The sequence below is a fragment of the Leucoraja erinacea genome, chromosome 31 (genome assembly GCF_028641065.1).
Source record: "Leucoraja erinacea ecotype New England chromosome 31, Leri_hhj_1, whole genome shotgun sequence".
NCBI classification, from domain to species: domain Eukaryota; kingdom Metazoa; phylum Chordata; class Chondrichthyes; order Rajiformes; family Rajidae; genus Leucoraja; species Leucoraja erinaceus.
Window position 1 is genome coordinate 14,660,330 of NC_073407.1, and position 20,711 is coordinate 14,681,040.

Consider the following 20,711-nt stretch of genomic DNA (forward strand, 5'->3'; position numbering starts at 1 on the left):
AATAATGGTCTTTGTGTATTCTTGTTGAACTAAATCCCACAGTTTTATTTAGTTTTGGAACGAGGGAGCCAATACTAGAAGATCAATAGAAAAGCAGCTGTTAATTCATTTTATTTTGTAACAAATTGATATTTTGCCTTGGTAAAACAAACTGACAGTTTACAAAGAGATACACAGATATTAATAGGTTAAGTATGCAGGTAGAAAAATGACAAGTGGAATATAATGTTGAAACAAAGAACTGCGATGCTGATCAATACACAAAAGGACATAAAGTGCTGGAGTAACTCAGTGGGTCAGGCAGCATCTCTGGAGAACATGGATAGGAACATCTCTGGATAACACAATTCAAGTCATGACAATTCTTCAGTCTCAATGAATAATGTTCACTTCGGCAGGAAAAATGGTTAAGCCAATATTATTTAAATGGAGAAAGATTGCAGAAACGTGCAGTAAAAAGGATTTGCGGCAGTCCGCATATCGAAATACAGAAAGCGAACAAACAAGAGTGCAGTTAATAGGGAAGATTAATAGGACACTGATGTTTATTTCGATAGAGTAGGGGTATAAGACAAAACAAGTCTTACCACAACTGTACAAGGCAAAAAATAGTGAGATTTAGAGTACTATGGAAATTTTGGTTGCCTTATTTATGGAAAAATATGTTATCGTTGGAGGCAATTCAAAGACAATGATCCTGGTTATGGCCGATTGCCTTTTGAGAAAATGTTAAATAGGTTACGTTAGGACTCACTGGAGTTTGCAATTATGAGTGGGGATCTTATTGAAACATATAAGATTCTCAAGGGTACCTCTCAGGGTATGTGATAAGAAGATGTTTCACAGTGAGTGCTCATTGATATGAGGAAGAATTTCTTCTCGTATGATTGTGAGCCTTTGTAATCCTTGCTCTCAAAAACTGTGGCTAAATCTTTGAAAATACTCAAGGCTGATTTTTAATTAGTAAGGGAATCAAGGCTTCCGGAAAGAGAGTGAGAAAGTGGCTGAGCAATGTTGGACCAGCCACGATCTTATTGGATGGTGGAGCAGGTTAAAGGAACCAAATGGCCTACTCCTACTTCTTTTCCAATTTCCTTTGGTTTTATGATAATCTTTTCCTTGAATATAAATTAAGGACTTTGACAGGCTGGACACAAAATGCAGGAGAAACTCAGCGGGTGAGACAGCATTTATGGAGAGAAAAAATCGGCGACGTTTCGGGTCGAGACCCTTCTTCAGACCCGAAATGTCGCCAATTCCTTCTCTCCAAAGATGCTGCCTCACCCGCAGTTTCTCCAGCATTTTGTCTACATTCGATATTACCAGCATCTGCAGTTCTTTCTTAAACATTAGGCTAGAAGTTGAGGTGTTTTCACTAGTGGACGAGCCACAAACTATGGGACATCGCTGGAAAACGAGAAGTTGGTAATTTAAAGCTAAGGTGCAAAGCAATTGCTTTTTCCAGGGTGGTGAATCCCTGGAAACTCAGAGGGTGATGGAGACAGATCATTAAATAGATTTGAGGTGGAGATAGATAATTATTAGAGGAATTAAGAGTTTATGGGGAACTGGCACAGAAGAGGAGGTAAGGTCAGCATCAGTATATTGAATGGCAGGGCAGGTTTGAGAGGCTTGCTAGCCTATTCTTTGCCTGTTTCCTTGTGTTCAGAAGGAAAGAAGGTGCATTTAAAAAAAAGGTTCTGCAATGCTCTGAATTTAATCTATCCCATAAACAATCTGGTTGGATTTCCACGAAATGGAGCTAATGAAAAATAAATTCCAGTTATTACTTATTATGAAAGAACACGGCAGCCATATGTTGAACCTGGCAAAGCTGTAATTGCTATAGCTCGTGGGAAAAAGAGTCCTAATTAAAAGGCCCATTAACCCTGTCAGTGTAGTGGAAGCCTGTTGTCTAAACAAAGCTGCTTCATTCCCTTCATCTCCTATTGGCACTGACAAAATTGAAACAGCAATGATTATGAATAATCACTCGACTGCAATCAAAAACTGGCCTCATTGCCAAGTAATTAAGTACAGATTGAGCTAAAGTCACTTGTGTGAAGAAGCTATTCTCCAATCATAGTGAGTGATGCACTTTTTGATTGCTTTGCGATGAGATATCTCCAAATTTTAAATCTTAGGAAAACCACAGAACAGATCTGTAGAATTTGGCTCTAGGGCATCGCAATTTAAAATTGCGTATTGTGGAACAACAATAACGTGTACTCTGTAGCGTTCTCACTTTAACATAAAATCTGGAAGGCTTTAGTTTGAAATTTGTGATTTATGCTTTATTTCCAGAATCTGCGTTGTATTTACCACTTTATCTTTTCAATTTGCTTGACAAAATATTGTATTTTTCTACAACACAGTTCACTTTTAAATAACTTTCAGATGCTACTTGAAATGGTTGAGTTAAGGATTTCTAGTGGAAATAGTTTACATCTGAATTGAGGCTAGCATTCAAAACATATAGTTTCAGTATGGTTTATGTAGCAGTTATGATCCAACTGAGAGGGTTGTTCAGCTATTGCAGACATTTACGAATCAGCCACATTAGTCGGTCTGGAATCAGTCATGTAAGACAGACCAGATAAGGGTGGCAGATTTTTCTCTCCTGAAGAGCTTTAATGATTTGGATGTTATTTCTAATAATATTCTGATGCTTTTGTGGTCAATTTTATTGATAATTTATTTTTCAATTCCAGATTATTAACTGAATTTAAATTTCAAAACTGCTGAGGAGAGATATGAACCATGTTTCTGGAGATTTCATTTGAGACCTCTAGATTATTACTTTAATAAAAAATGTCTATGTGGTTCATAAGCATTGAAAAACCCCAATTGGCCCAAATGGTGTATTTCTATCCTGCAAGCTCTGAATCATATGCATGTATGAACCTAGAGATATTGTTAATTGTTGCAGATCTTTTCAGTTATTAAGGTAGCCATCTCAATTTATCTGTTTACCCCATTTTGCACTTTATTTATAAAAAGACTACTTTGACCAATAACTTGTCCACCTACATTTTTTCGTAATTCAGACAAATCAGCAGTTGCTACTGCCTCAACTACTAGATTAAGTGTGACGGAGAGATACGTGGACACAGACATTAACTAATGGTTATCTTTAGGGTTGCTTAAATATTATGAAGGAACTAGGTATCATGTTTTTAAATAGTACAGCAAGATGTATTGGTTACGTGTGTTGGTTTTGAAACAAGCTTCCATTGTTTTTACTGATGACTCAAGTTTTCCTGATGTAATCAGCAATAGTTTCTGAGGAAATAATCTATCTGAATAGTAATCTGAAGAAGGATCTCGATCCGAAACGTCACCCATTCCTTCTCTCCAGAGATGCTGCTTGTCCCGTTGAGTTACTCCAGCACGTTATGTCTACCTTCGATTTAAACCAGCATCTGCAGTTCTTTACTCTACATAGTTTCCCAAATGTCTGATCACAATATCAAATGCTCCTGTGCCCCTCAAGCGAGGGAAACTGCAAATCATGAATGATGTATTGTGGATTTTTCTATAAGCCAGAAATTGTGTAAATTCCCAGAATTTCAATTTTGTTGGAAGCCTAGAAACTGCTCAGTAAAATTGGAATGATAATCAAAATATGTCAAAGTTCTGTAAGCCTTTTCAGGTGTATCTAAAAAAATAATCATATAATTTACAGCATATAATCCTCCAACATTTTTGCCACCTCCAACAGGATTCCACTACTGGCCACATCTTCCCATCCCAACCCCTTTCTGCTTTCCGCAGAGACCGTTCCCTCCAAAACTCCCTGGTCAACTCGTCCCTTCCCACCCAAACCACCCCCTCCCCAAGTACTTTCCCCTGCAACCGCAGGAGATGCAACACCTATCATTTTACCTTCCCCCCCTCACCTCCATCCAAGGACCCAAACAGTCTTTCCAGGTGAGGCAGAGGTTCACTTGCACCTCCTCCAACCTAATTTACAGTATCCGCTTATCCAGGTGTCAACTTCTCTACTATGGCAAGACCTAGCACAGGCTCAGCGATCGTTTCACTGAACACCTTCGTTCAGTCCATCTTAACCTAACTGATCTCCCGGTGACTCAACCCAAAGTGCTGATTTCCTCGAGGCAGAAGCGACTCTATGTGAGGCTTTAGTCAACCTGTCCTCGTACTACAAAGAGAATCACCTGAGAGCCAATCCATCTAAAACCCAAGTCTGCACCTTCCACTTGAAGAACAAGTTTGCAAATCGAAGGTTGAAGAACACATGGAATGGTCAGATTGGAGCATTGTGACAATCCAGTCCATCTCAGTGTGACTCCTGATCGCTGACCTACAAAGCCACATATCACCAAGCTTTACGGAAAAGTCAGTTCCAGAAATGCTCATCACAATAAGCTGGGTACTTCAAAATGTGGAGCAAATTGTACAACCATTCGATCAACAGCTCTGGCTCTCTGCTTCTCCACTGCCGAGTATGCCTGCGCAGTATGGGAGTATTCAGCTCATGCAAGGAAGATTGATTCTGTGCTAAACACAAGTTGTCGCTTCATCAGTGGATGCATGAAACCTACCAAGACTGACAACATCTACCTACTCTCTGACATCGCACCCCCTGGTGAGTCAAAATGTGGAGCAAAGGGGTGACGGGACTTCAGTTGGGGTGACCTCTGCTCTCTGCTGATAGCCTGATGGAGGCTGTAGCTAGTCAAAAAGAACGCCTCAGACAATCGGAGGATGAAAGACACCCCCTACATCACCACCCTTTGCTACCTCGGCGATTGAAATCACGCAGAAGTGTCCTCTCTTCTGTCCATCCCCTGGACTGCAGTGCATCGTCCAGAAGGCTCAATATCTGGGAAGAGAGACTAGAGAAATCTCCAGAAGACATTCACACGGCAATCGATCCCTCCGAGAAACTCCCACCAGGTTCCGACCAACCATGGATAACCGGGCGCAGTCTCAACAGACTGCGGACAGGCATGGGAAGGAGCAAATGCAACATGCTAAAGTGGGGATATACTGAAGATGCGGCAGACTGAGTGCGGATGGGGCCTCCAGACTATGGAACATCTCCTGAGCTGTGATATGCTGCATGACACATGCACTGTCAAGGACCTTGCAGAGGCCAACAACGTGGCACTAAAATTTGCTCGCTATTGGCAAACAGTTGTGTGAAGACACAAAATTAAAAAATAAAGCTCTTCAACTCCCCCTCTCATTCCCAATCTGACCTTTCTGTCCTGGGCCTCCTCCATTGTCAGAGTGAGGCTCAGTGCAAATTGGTGGAACAGCACATATTTCGCTTGGGTAATTTACACCCCAGCGGTATGAACATTGACTTCTTTAACGTCAGATAGCCCTTGCTTTCTCTCTCCATCCCCTTCCCCTTCCCAGTTCTCCTACTAGTCTTACTGTATCCGACTACATTCTATCTTTGTCCCGCCCCCTCCCATGACATCAGTCTGAAGAAGAGTCTTGACCCGAAACATCCCCCGTTCCTTCTTTCCAGAGATGCTGCCTCACCCACTGAGTTACTCCAGCATTTTGTGTCTACCTTGTGCAGGCTAATAGAATTAGAATTAGATCCTTTATTTGTCATTCAGGCCTTACGGTCAGGTCTGAACGAAATGTCGTTACCTGCAGCCATACATACAATAATAAACAACAGAACAGACAGTAAACACAAATTAACATCCACCACAGTGAGTCCACCAAACACCTCCTCAATGTGATGGAGGCAAAAATCTTAGGGCTGCTGTCTCTTCCCTCCTCTTCTCCCTCTGCGCTGAGGCGATACCCCACCGGGCGATGGTAAGTCAGTCCCGCGGCTCACCGAGCTCCGCGAACGGGCCGGTTCAAACTCCGCGGCCCGGGGGTGGTCGAAGCTGCCGCCCTCCAGTCCAGCGGACGCAGCTGTTGACGATGTCGTCCACTGGCCCGCGGCCGAACCCTGGACTCAGGCCGCCGCCGCCAGAACGCCGTCTCAGCCACCGGAGCACCGTTCCAGCCCCGAGCCGGGTCGCCCTCACGTGAGCGCCGTTCCACCCTCGAGCCAGGCCGCCCTCACGGGAGCGTCTCAGCCCCGCGCCAGGCCGCCCTCACGGGAGCCCGTTACCCTCGAGCCAGGCCGCCCTCACGGGAGCGCCGTTACCCTCGAGCCGGGCCGCCCTCACGGGAGCGTCTCAGCCCCTCACGGGAGCGCCGTTCCAGCCCCGAGCCGGGCCGCCCTCACGGGAGCGAGCCCAGGGCGAGTCCTGACAGGCTCTGCCTCCGGAGCCTCGAGGTCGCCAGCTCCGCCATTAGGCCTCAGCGCAGACAGAGGCAGAGAAGGGGGATACGACAAGAAAGTCGCATTCCCCCGAAGGGAGAGACAGAAAGCCCTGTTTCAACCCCCCACCCCCCCACACATAACACAAACCTAAAAACCAAAAACTTAACTAAACAAGACGAAAAAAACAACACAAAAAAGTAAAAACAAACAGACTGCAGGCGAGCCGCAGCCGTTCACCAGCGCAATAATTATCCTACGATTAGTTTTAACCAAATAAATTAACTGGTCATGCACATCATTTGAATTTGATATGCTATGCACCATACAGTTCAAAAGTGGCGTCTAAAGCTGAGAGAAGGCAAAACAGTTTCAACAGCATTCCATCTAAACAACAAGGAAGCTAAGCGAGAGCTAGCTGTCTTCATTAACACCAGGTGCTTGGACTTCTAAAGAACACCCAGGCGTAAAGCTGGACAGTTCGCTTACATTTCGTCAACACCTGGCTGGTCTACGCGACAAGATCATGGCACGTAGCGGCCTCATCCGATGCCTGGCAGGAACAAGTTGGGGAGCTAGTCCATCAACTATTGCACCTCTGCATTAGCTTTTGTGTATGCCCCAGGCTGAGTACTGCGCACCCGTATGGAGTAGCAGTAGACACAAGCCTGAACAGCACCTTGTGAACCATCACTGGGTACCTTCAACCTACTCCAGTCGAGCAGCTCCCTATACTTGCAGGCATTCCGCCTGCAGGGATCCGAAGGCAAGCAGCAACTCTGGCACTATCTCGTGCCATGGACCCAGATCACCTCCTCCATCAGGCTATCAGCAGAGAGCAGAGGCCACCCCAACTGAAGTCCCATCACCCCTTTGCTCCACATGGAAAACAACTCCCAGCATCCATCCAGCCAACTGAGACAAAAGCACACTGGATAGTCACCAAGTGGTCACAGGAGTGGAAGGCAACCTCATCTCCATTGCACCTCTTCACCAGATAAAAGCTGTCCAGGGTCTGACCTCCCCAGAGGAGCATGGGTGAAGCTCAACAGACTTCATACTGGAGTTGGGTGTTTCAATACCAGCATGTGGAGATGGAGGCTCCGCCAGAGCCCAGCCTGTGAATGCAGAGCAGAACAACAGACAGCCAACCATGTCATCTCTGGGTGCCCGCTCTACCACCCACCAAATGGAGCACAGGGCCTGGCAGACATTGACGCAGAGACAACAACCTGGCTGCTCAACACCCGGCTTGAGATCTAACTATTTCTTTGGTTTATGTTTAAGAGGAAGAGGAAGAGGAAGAAGAAGAAGAAGAAGAAGAAGAAGAAGAAGAAGAAGAAGAAGAAGAAGAATCAAAAGTGCCTCTAAAGTTGTTAAAAATGCAATAAAAAAACAAATGTTCTCTTTTGCTGTTTGTGTGTACTGCCAAAAGAAGTTTGAAGCAGAAAACTGATGTTTCATATTTAAATTCTAAGAGGCACACTGCGTTAGGGTTAGGGGCACAATCAAAACCTTCCTTTCTTTGTGTTTGTACATACTGCTGCAGTAAGTTTGAAGCAGAATTCTGATGTATCATATTTAAATTCTATGAGTCGCATTGCAAACATTAAATTTCATATAATTTTAAAATCAAATGATGAGAACTAAAACCATGCAAGACCAGAAATATCCATTTCAAAAGTGCTCATTAAAATCAAATACTACAAAGTTTTTTTTATAAAATACTGTTTAGTTTTGAAGTTACAGCATTATAAATGATCCTGCTGGCTGGTAAAAGTATTTTTGTGAAACTAGCTTGGGCAGCCTTAAACTACCTCCTACTTGGCATGAATCCACAGCACAAAACTGTCACTAATTGGTACTAAATTGGCAGCCTCGCTCTGTGAGACCACAGTGCTGTGATGAAAGTATCGTTCTGGCGGAGTGGATGCTGTGGACTACTAATTGTGATTGTTCAATAAAACTTTCTTCAATGAACCTGTGCACTTTTGGTCAACTCCATTACTTCAGAGGCTGTAATGCACGCCATCCAAAAAGGCTACTTCAGTAGCATTCCCAGACCTTTGAGGACAAGGATAGCAGGTGCTCAGCAAATTTCCCTCCAAATCACAACATTTTAATTGGGGTATTATTTTGGAATTCCATACAGTTGGGGGTACCAGAAATCTGGATCAGTTCAAGAAAGTAGCCTAGCGCAAATTCTCAAGGGCAATTATGGATGACAATAAAAGGTGGCCTTGCCAGAGAAGCCCAAATTCCACAATTGAACATAAATATTTTTCAAGTGTGTGTATTATTTTTAAGTTTGTTTCGTCTTTTAAAGAGTATTGCGATCTGTTTCCTATAGCCGTCTTAAATAAGTTTAAGGGAATGAAGATAGCATTGAAGTCAGCTACATGGGGCATTATAAACTCGGTGGACCCAGCTTTTGCACGTCCACCTTTGCACGGGATACACTGAATACTGATCAGAATTTATAACCTGCCTAATTTTTTTTTCATGTTTTCTTCCTATTTTAACCTATTATCATTTGTCCTTCTAATTCACAATATTGTTCTGATGAAATCTTTATTAATAAAGATTCTCAACTGGTTATTGTCAATAAATAACTCCATTATGTATACATTAATATTGGTAAATATATTCTAAATTTCTAAGCAAAGTATGAGTTATTTCTGGGATTTCTATGGCATGGGAAGATGGTGATAGAAGTTCTCAGCCTGGGTACTATCCATTTTTAGACACAAAAAGCTAGAGTAACTCAGCGGGACAGGCATCATCTCTGGAGAGAAGGAATGGGTGACGTTTCGGGTCAAGAAGGACACAAAGAAGGGTCTCGACCCGAAACGTCACCCATTCCTTCTCTCTAGAGTTTAAGCCAGCATCTGCATTTCCTTCTTACACATGACCATCCATTTTATTTCCTTTACAGATTCCCATTTCTGACAAATATTTGGTGATTGGATTGTGTGTTCTCAGCAATGTAAATATGCTTTTGAAGTGACCAATAATTGTCAGGAGATTTTCTGATGGAAAGGCAGTTTACATGTTTTAGCATCTGCCTTATGATGGTGCACCAAGAATATTGTAGTAATGGAGGGAAGGACCGTTCAGAAGCTATAACAGAGTGGAAGAAGCCATCCTTGAGTCTGGTGCTACATGCTTTTAAGCTTCTATACCTTCTGCCAGACAGGTACAGGTGTCAAAGTTTGTTCCTTAAAATGCAGATGGCAACAAAAATTGTTAAAGGTAAACCGTGGCAATCTTTAATTGATTCGTCAGACGGGAGTGGCGAGATCTACAATGAACACAAATGTTGCTCAGTGCTTCTCGGGCTCCCACTCACAGAACAAAGGACAGCTAGCACAATTATACACTTTTCTTATCAGTAAAATACTCCTACCAAGTCTGAATATGGCTTGATTCTGCAGCCTTCCAGAATATTGGAAAAATGGGTCCAAATCAAGCTCATCCAATAACAAGTTGTTGCTTATCTCTGGAGCGTTAGCTATTTTTTTCAATCTTGGCTTCTTTATGGCGTTGAATGAAACGCATGTTATTGCTGCAGGATTCCATCTTAATTTCTTTATTGAAAAGACAACCTGTCCTCCATATTGTGTTCCATATAATTTACAAAGGCAGTCAGACTTGGCACTGAGCCATTCTTTTGTTTTACTAGACCATGCTTTTGTAGAAGAACGACTTAATTTTAGATTTGACTATTAGATTTGACTATTAGCTCTTTCACAGGGAGAAGAAGAAATGACCTTGATCGGACCAATTAGGTCCGGATCCATTTGCTCTATTAATATTGTGCACATTAATGAATTAATGTGCTGTGATTCCTGATAATATATAAGGCGTATGCTGCACCAACTCAGACAAGCTACTTTTATATCTTTATGCTGTACCATCTGCTTTGCAATGCCTGTCCGCAAGCTCATAAATTTAATGTTACCAAGACCTAAAGTTTGCTTCTTATGTCTAGAGAACTGACCAGCAACAAAGACATTGTTTCTGAATCCAAATGTTGCTTTGGATGGAAAGCATGGGAAGACATGACTACGACCTCTCTAATTGCATTTCCTTTCCAAAGTAGTGCCACAACAAAACACTGATACCGAAGGATTTACTATTACCTCGATGAAATATTTAATATTTGAATGGCAAGTAAGATTCATCCTTCAATGGAAAGCTGTATAAAAGTGAAAAACATGGAAAGGTTGCATTGGTGAACAAAAGGGATTGTGTTAGCTTGTATTACTATTACTATTGTGTTCACTTATATTGCTCCTACGTGGCAATATTTTGGGGTTTTTTTGCTACACAAAGTGAATATTGATTTTAATCGTTATCTGTCAGAGTGAGGTGTCAATTCACTGGACTGAAAATTAACAGTAACCATTGGCATTAATGATGTAGCTTATCCGATCCTTAGTCCAGAAATAATGAATTCAGTAATGAATAACTATCTCATATCTTTTGTTGAGAAGAACATATGAATTCATTTTCATATCAGTCGTACCATGGGTTGTATTTATTGCTATCGAATAGTTCATGGTCCTATTGAAACATTCTACCTTAGCACACCCTATATCCTTGAGTGGAATAGGTAAATAACATTAGATAATGTTCAAACATTTGCAATCAACAGAAAATTTAGTCCACAGATTAAATAACAAAGGGGTGATGGTGCAGAGTGTAAAGGATGTTGTATTGGTACTAGACGTTAAATAAATTGTTTACAAATCAGGGAAATCTTGTGGACTTTAGGCAAGTTTCTTTTCCCAATCATTAGTACGAGTCATTGTGCAGGATATATGTGCAAAATGGTTATTACATTTGCCTAAAGTTCGAGAACAGTACTTCAGAAAATATTATGTTTTGTGTGTGAAGCACTTGAGGATATTTTGAGAGACTTGCGTGCTGCTCTTTGTTATTTTTTATTCCAAGATGCAATGGTGGATTTTAGATCCTATCTTACCTAAGACTCTTCTTGAGGCCTGGCAGAGTTGAGAAGTGTCTCAAGGACATTTTGTAACTTGCTCAAGTAAAACAAAATGTCCTGTCAACATTTCATGCAGAAGCAGTTGAGGCAGATGGAGGTGTTGAAACACTGAGAAGGGGCATAGACTACTGTGTAGTCAGAGGCGTTCTGATGTGTACAATGTGATGTGTTAATTTTGAATTAAAAGGTGCTACATTTTGTTAATTTAGGCAAAATTGCTCTCATTTTTCAGTTTGTGAATGTTCTGTTCCACTAGCTTGGTGAAAAGAATTTAGTGGAAGACATTAATTCTGCAGAATTTAAATGAGGAATTAAACACATCTATAAATTCAGTTTCTCAGAATGACTGTACATACATTTTTAAACATACAGAATATTTTTTTCCTTAAAATTATCCCTCTAGTCTTACTGTTTTGATTACATAACCTTGCATTTTGAAAATGTTGTGGTCTTACAATTTCCACTGCCTTTCTGTTTTTAATTGAAATATTTCATAAATAGGTGTTGTTTTCCACATTTTGAAAATATGCCATCTTGAAAGCTTTATTTTGGATTTTGATCTATTTTGGGCTACCTTTGGATTTTTATCTATTTGGGGCTATCTTTAAGGCCCCTAACCTTTGTCATTCTAAAACTGCAATATTTAAACTTAGGGTAGGTATGTTACAAAACCTACCTGAATCGTCATTGGGAATCTGCCCACAGCCAGGTCCGCGATTTTGGCGCTGTTTGGAGGGGGCGGGTTTAAAACGCGATTTTTACTAGGCTGTACTAATCGCACATGCTCAGCCTAGTAAATCATTAACGAAAAATCACTGCAAGACCCGGTCGCAAAAGGTATTATTAGTTTTATAGGCCTCGATAATATAGTTCTAATAGTTTTAAAATTACTGTCTCATTCCACAACTCTCGCAGCCCCAGGGTTTTATAAAAATACAAAAGAGGGGGCATATATATAACCCTGAATATCAGTTATCTATAATAGTTCATTTTGGGCTTTTTTATATCCCGCAGTATTTTCTCGGCATTTGAGGGCACTAATCCAGCGCTATGTCAACGTTCTAAACCAGCGCGTTCCACATGAACCCACTAGAAAGCCGATTTAAATGGGCATTTATTTTTACAGCAATTGAACACTAAATTCCTTCCATTGGCCTATAAATTAATGTAAATTAGATATAAAAATCATGTTATATTGTGAATTATTTGTGAATAATGGACACATAGGCTATTTAAAAATGTTAATCTTTCAATTGGCTTTTTGACTATCCAAGATCACAGCTTTTTTTTTTAATGTCCATTGAAAATCAATAGGGAACAAGATGCCAATTTCCGAGTATGAAAATGGTCATAACTGTTTTAATACTTGAGATATGAAAGTGAATTTGATGTCAAATTAAACTTATTGTTATGCTTTATCTGATGGGATAAATTGCAGACTTGATTTTTTAAATCTCAAAATTTTGTAACATTGCTACTTAGGGTATGACATGAATAAATTGTATACATGTATGGGTATCTGAATCTGTAGTGATGACAATGTTATTATCATTTTGATATTTGCTGGTTTAGGTATCACTGGTAAGTCACCAGAAGTCTAACATAGAGTACTTCAAAAATATAAAAGAGGATAGATCTTGCAGCTGCTAATGCTGATCTCTTGCAGCGCTAGTGAACCGTAGTCCAATGCTGGTCTGTGCAGTTTGCATGTTCATCCTATGCCCTCATGACTTTCTCATGGCCTCATGACTTTCTCAAAATATCCGTTTTTTCCTGCAACCCAAGTTCATGCTATTGGTTAAGTGGCTACAGTAAATTACGTTAGTGTGGATGGAAGGTAGGAAAATCGGGGAAGTTAATGGGCATGTGACAAGAAATTGTTACAGGAAATTAGGGAATGGGATTGAGTGGAATGCTAGTATATATTCAGTGGGCCAAATGGCCCATATCAGAGGAAAATCTGGGGTGTCTGAGTTCCATTGCTAAATGTGTGAAAGCTAAGTGGAGTGTGTCGCACGCACTTCCTTTGTGCTATGGCTATCAGATCTTAAGGAGATTGTTGAAGACCACCAAAGCAACAGTTGTGAGGAAGATAATAAGCACAAATTCCACTAACCAATGACATGTAAGTGGCCTCTTAACTCTACAGGCTTCCAGGTATTATTAAAGTGTGGTCTGGGGTTGCTGGTGTATGCTTCACGGTTTTGGGCAATAAAACATTTTCTACCAGGATGAGTTCATTCTAATGCCTACCTCAAACTAAATCCAGTCTGACTTGCTGGCGTTTTATTGTTGGAGTCTGCATAACAGTTTTATTTCTATGATGAGATAATCCAGATCCATATCTGTCAAAGCTTCCAGACTTTCTGTCTGGGAATACTTAATCTCAACGGTCAGAAACTGTCTGTTATATATAGATTGGACTAGTGTTTTTTAATTTATGTGGTCAAATGCTTGTGTGTATATTTCCCACTCCTTTCACATTACACTAATGGTCATTCTTCATGTTACTCAATTTGTTTATGATGTGGTGAAGGTGAGAAAGGGGATGTCAGGAACTTGCCACAGTTCTCAGCCAGTTGACATCTACATTTCAGCACCAGGACTTTCCCACAATATTACAACACACATGGACTGTGGGTTCTATGTTTCTGCAGTGTTACCCCACTGACAGCAGAAGCTCGGACTCAAATGCAAAAGCAATAATGACCCATTTGTCATCAAGAGATTGCTTTGGTATTTGGTGCAATACTACACCAATGGCAAACATGAAAACATTCCATAACCTGAAATAATTAAGGGTAATATTATTGTTATTGAAGAGCACAGCTAAGAATTGCAAATCATGGAGATCTTCGTCAGTGGAGGGACTTCAAGATGAACTTCCATGGGACGTGGGTGTAGATGCAACTGAAAATGGAGTAAACATTAAGACGTAATGTGATCAACGCACAAATGGCAAAATAGATCTTCTAAAGATATGAAAGATAATTGAATTATAAGCAAAATATTCAAGCAAATATTAATGAACAGTTTAGAGTTTAGTTTAGAGATACAGCCCACCAAGTCTATGTCGACCAACGATCCCCAGTACACTAGTTCTCCTCCACACTAGGAAAATGTTTTGCAGAAGCCAATTAACCTACAAACCTGCACGACTTTGGATTGCGGGAGGAAACCTGAGCACCTGGAGAAAACAAGCGCAGTTTCAGGAGAATGTACACACTCCGTACAGATGAATGTACAGATATATGGAGAAAAATTAAAGATTTTTTACCCCAGTGCCAAATTTTCTTCTGTGCTGTGAAATTCTATGATCCTATTGTATGATAACATAATTGTTAAAATAGGAAAGGAAATGACAAACCTAAGAGGTTATAGTTATCTACATGTGTCTGTGTTAGATTGATTGTGCAACAAGCTTTATTGACACTGCTCATGGAGCTTTCATCACTGGTCCAATCCCCACCCTCTCCCACAGCTGGAGTTGGAAACCCTGAGTCCCCAGGACCCCAGGGAAAATCATTGGGGTACAGGGGAAAGAGGGATTCATTAAGTACTTTTGTTTATTGGTTGTAAAATACATCAGATGGCGCCAGAACATGGCGACTCTCTGCATACTGTTCCAGAAGAGGGTTTATTGTACGTGTGTATGATATGACTTGATTGGATAGTCTGGAGCACACGCATTCACTGTATCTTGGTGCACATGACAATAGACTAACTAATTAGAAGGACATATGGCCTCCCGAGCACCTCTTAAGATTGCAAAGCACATTCCAGGAGCTCTACATTTGTTGAATTACAGTGAAGTCCATCTTTGCATGATATTCTTGAAGCTGCTGTCTGCATTTTTCCCACTCTACTCCAGTCATTTCCACATTTAGATCATTTAATCGTTTAATGTCAGGTGCTTGACAATTCACTGTACTTTGTTAAATATTCTATTTTACTGAGCAGAGTTGTTACTAATACCAGTATTTATGCTCTGAAACATCAGATTTGTATTGACTGAGAGGGAGGCAAAACTGTGGCACAATTAGATAATATGTTTGATCAGCTCGTGGATGGAAACTAAATTTAACTAAAGGTTTTGAACAGTTTGCCACAGTGTTGTTGCCATATTTCTGGTGATCCTTTGGACAAACTTTGACATTGCATATGGATATCAATGGAACTTTGAGGAAGATTCAATTTTATCTTAATTTTGATGTTCTCTGCTTTGAGCACACATAAATATTGAATCAAAAGCAAAATCCTACTTGTGAACCCTGAGGGGTTTGCTGTACCTGTTCAAAGAAGTAGGTATATACAAACTGAACCTCATGAAAGAGAGAATTGAAAATGTGCAGCACGTGGAAGTCTTTGCATATTTAACACTGCATAGCTGCCATACCTCATTGTGACATACAAGTGACTGGCATGTCGATGAAGAAGAAGGATGAAGAGTGAAGAAGGGGCCCCAACTCGAAAAGTCACCCATTCCTTCTCTCCAGAGATGCTGCCTGTCCCGCTAAGTTACTCGAGCAATTTGTGTCTAACTGGCATGTCAATGCTGAGTGAATACTTTTGCTGATTGGAAAATCTTGGACGAGGCACATAGTCACAGCTTATGGAGCTAGACAGAGTTGACAATTCTTTTTTACCAAGCACTTGGTAACTGTTTTGAATCTTCTTCCCCAGATGTTTGTGGGTCTGTGCTTAAGAATATTAAAGGCTGAGAGAGATTTTTAAGCATCAATGGAACGTGGTGATCAGGCAGGAAAGTGGACATCATTAGCCATTGTCCTATGGAAGTTCAAGATTTTGTGAGGCCAACTATCCTAATTTATTACTTTTTTTTTTGTTGGATGGCAGTTTGATATGTGAATCATTAAATCTGAAATATTTAAGATATATATTTTCTACATCAGCATCTGAAAAGGCATATTAGCATTTCAGATAGACCATTTCTTTAAAGGATGTTGATGAACAGGTTAACACTGTTTCTAACAAGCTTATTGCCAAAAGAATGTATGTTTTTTTTCTTGTTGATCAGCTGCCTTAAAAGATTAGATTTTGATCAGCCTGCGATTATCATGTTGATCTGTAGATATAAATACTATCAATCCATGAGATGTCTACTTCATTTATGCATAAAAACTGTTGACAAAATTGAGATACAAGACAAACTTGAGTTACCAGGTGGCGCTGTACGATGGCAGCCTCGCCGACGGTCTGTCTCGTCCTTTTCTTCTTTGTTATGTTTTAGTGTATCTTTAGTTTTATATTATGTGGGGGGGAGGGGTGGGGGGAAACTTTGTTTATCTCTTTCCTCAACAGAGGTCCGACTTTCCCGTGTTGTATCTCCGTCTGTACTGCAGACTTAACATCGTGGAGCTTGCGATCCCTTTGTCAGGGATCAACTTCGGGAGCTCCAACAGTGGAGCCTGCGGACTTAACATTGCGGAGCTCGCTGTCCCTTGGTTACGGACCGACTTCGGGAGCTCCAACCGCAGGAGCTTCGACCGCCCCGATCGGGGGAGCTTCGATCGCCTCGACTGCGGTTGGTTCGACTGCCCCGACCGCAGGAAAAAAGGAGGGAAGTAGATGCCTTCCATCACAGTGCTGGGGTAGATGTTTATGTTAATTTTTAAGTTGCCGTGTGTCTTGTTGCTTTTTTGGTATGACTGTATGGCAAATCAAATTCCTTGGATGTTTTTACATACTTGGCTAATAAATTAATTACAAATCAATACAATGCAATTACAATACAAGAATGCAGCAATATATTTACCTTTTATGCCTATTTCTAGGCCCCAGTGATAATTCTGCCAATGTGTCAGGCTTGTAGGTCAAAGTAGCTGGAACTACGCAATAGTGTCATCTGAGATGCATAATGGCTGTGAAATGACAAAACATTTATTAATTTTTCACGTCTCATTTTCTTGGTGTGCACTCTTTATGAATGCACAGGACTTTAAGGATTGGTCTGCCTAAATGGGAATTTCTTAAAACAACTCATGCAGATCACACCATGCATAAAGTTAATCAATTGCCCTCCTTTTTACTTGCTGTTGCCAAGGCTAATTAGTCAGCACATTCAAATGGCTCATTGCCCTTAGCAATAGGTTACTGTAAGTGAAGTTAAATTGCACAAATCATTTATATTACTTTAGCTGGTTTTATTGGCAGATTTTTTTTCTTTAACTTTTCTATGGCTGCCCACTTAAAATGAATGAAACATACTGATTACAACACTTTTGATAGCCCGATAATAATGACCAGGAGCGCCATAGTTTCAGTGTCTGTTTTTCTACATAATAGAATTGAGGCATGTTGTAACTAACCTTACTGTCTATAGACTATGGAAGAAAACATGATATGATGCAACAAAATGGTGGAGTAACTCAATGGGGCAGGCAGCATCTCTGGAGGGAAGGAACGGGTGACGTTTCGGGTCAAGACCCTTCTTCAGACCTCGGGTCTTGATGCAAACCATTCTTTCCCTCCAGAGATGCTGCCTTTCCCGCTGAGTTACTCCAGCATTTTTGTGTCTATCTTTGGTGTAAACCAGCATCTACAGTTCCTTCCTGCACATGATATGATAGCACATATGGTAACTTACAGGACTAGCAAAAGTGTTCCAGAGACACAAATTCAGTTACCATCATGACAACTCAGGAATTAAATTTAAACAATGAATAAATAATAGAATTAAGTAGAAATCTAGTCATAGTAAAATCAGCTATTAAACTTTCCAATTATTGTAAAATCTCTAGTTGTGCAATGTCCTTCAGGAAAGGAAATTTGACATGCTTGATATGTTTTCAGGGTTATTTCACACTGAACTACCTCCATAGTCCATGGATAAGTCAAGAGTCAAAGAGTTTTTAATTGTCATATGTTCTGACAACAGAGCAATGAAATTCTGACTTCTTGCAGCTCTACAGGCTCATAACCAAAATATAACGCAAATAAATATACAATAATTAGTATTCCGTAAATTAATAATCAGTAATACCAGATAACCAGACCAAGATAGTGCAAAACTGAAGTAGTACAACCAAAACAAAGCCTTGCGAAGAGGTAAGGTTGCTGAGGTAAGGTTGTGGTTAATGTTGTGTAATGTTCAAGTGCCTGATGGTTGCAGGGAAGAAGTCGTTCTTGAACCTGGTGGTCACCTTCTTCCTGCTGGCAGTGCCAGATAGGAGCATGGCCAGGGTGGTATGGGTCTTTGATCCTATTAGCTTTCTTTTTGTAGGCATCCCCACTTGTAGATCCCTTCAGCGGTTGAGAGGTTAGTACCTATGCTGCAAAGGGCCATGTCTACCATTCTCTGCTGTCCCATTCCTTCCTCTGCGTGTGAGTTGCCGACCCGTGCTCTCTACCGACATAAAGAATTTCCTCTATCTTTGAAGAAAGTAGAGGCATTTTTTCGCTTTCTTGGTGAGTGCATCAATGTGCTGGGCCCAGGAGAAGGTCTACATCCTGTCACTGAATAAAAAATATATAAATCGAGTTATGTGTATATATTGTACATGAAAGCATCGTCGAGAAGTATCCCGAATCATCAGAAGTATCCAGAATTAACATTGAATCCTAAGTAATTATTCTCCTCTGCATTTCCTACGTGAATCCTCTTTCAATCTCATGAGTCAGGAAATAGGAAGGCATTAATTCTTAGCTCTTTTGCTTCAATAAGGAATGTGTTTATAATAAAACTAGGGAGATAATTAATTCTTGGCTAATTTTGAATTTGGAAACTATATTTGTTGAAACAACTTTAGAAACAGAAAGAACAACTGAGGAAAGTAAAACTGCTTTCAAATTTTTTTGAAATTAAATCAGGAGAAAATCATTAAAATTGCAGACTGATCTGTAATTATTGCAGGATTTAGATTAGTGCTTCTGCAGATCCTTCTGTCTTCTGTTGATGTGACAGATTGTGATAGGTCCTGTCAAATTCTGTGCGGACCATTTGTGGGCCAGAAGAACGAGCAAAGAAACGATATTATCAATAAATGAAATATAAAATGCAATATAAAACATCTTGGAATTTATAATAATGGCAAGAAAGAAATCCAATTCGAATTAGGGTCCATTGGAATGCAGGAATAGAAGCAATCCTATATGGAGATGACCAGGTGAATAAAAATGGCAGAACTATATTTAGGGTCTCTGAGGGAATTGATTCTTTTTTATATGTATCTCAAACCACAGATTTAAAAACACAGAAGGTATTGTTGAATTTGAACATGCCACTGATTGTAATGGAATTGGACGAATATATCACATCATTGAGAAATATACAATTTTGACAGGGCTCGGCAAGCTGGATAAAGGGAGGGATGGGGAGAAGTCAGGGATCCGTGGTCGCAGTGTCTGGAAACCAGGTCAGATATTCAGGACTGAGATGGTGGTAAATTTCTACACTCGGTGAGTGGCAAATTTGTGAAATTCTCTACCACAGAAGACTGTCGGGTTCAAGTTACTGAATCTATTTAGAAGGAGATGGATGGATTTTCTTGACACAATAAGCATTAGGGAGTAAGACGAGGGAGTGGGAAAATGGTACTGAAACTGATGATCAGATTGTATGAAGGAGTAGGGTCACAGGATGGAATGACTTACTCCTGCTATTTTCCTGTGTTTCTTAAAAACAATCAAAGAAGATGCATTGTGGATTCTCTGATCGAAACCCAAGGTGTGGATGCACCTTCAGAAAAGGCACCTTTGAACGCTTGATTTAGTTGTTAAATCGCAGGAAACGGCAGCATGTTGTAACAATGTGAAACCTGGAGAGCCTCTGTCTGCTGTGGAACAGATCTGACCAGGTGATATGTTATGTTGAGAGATGAATGAAATGGTTCAGGCTGAGCCTCCATTGCTTCTCCGTTATCACCTATCCCACAACCAACAATGGCCCATTGTGGGCTCCATGTTTCGTTGATCATCGTTACTTTTTTGCATATCTTTCATTAATTTCTTCTATATCTCTATATCACCATCTATATCTCTCGTGTCCCTTTCCCTTGACTCTCAGTCTGAAGACAGGCCTTGACCCGAAACGTCACCTATTCCTTTTTGCCAGAGATGCTGCCTAACTCGCTGAGTTACTCCAGGTTTTGGTGTCTATCTCCGTTGCTGATGGATCCTCATGCCAGACGTTTTTAACATGCCTGTCTAACTGAAAACGGACTGGCAATCACAGTTGTCGATTCAAATATTATTTTGCCGGGAGTTTGTACACCTGTGATCCAGTCAACATTTATTGATAAATTAGACATACATTAATCACACTTCTGTGCTCAACTCATCCATCTGCAAACCTATAATGAATCAGGCCTATTAAGGGCAAGGCCTCACCCACACTAAAGACTGCAGCTGTTGCCTGACTTCTATGTTTTGTTTCAACATAGTTCCCTGCTGTTTCTCCTTTGCTGCTGTTTCTCAAAA

General features: G+C 40.6%; 1 protein-coding gene across 1 annotated transcript in view; it reads left to right on the top strand.

Moving 5' to 3' along the window:
• The window catches only part of med27 (mediator complex subunit 27), a 190,947-nt gene that overhangs the window by 125,526 nt on the left and 44,710 nt on the right, over positions 1-20,711 (top strand). The gene's annotated exons all lie outside the window — the stretch shown is intronic.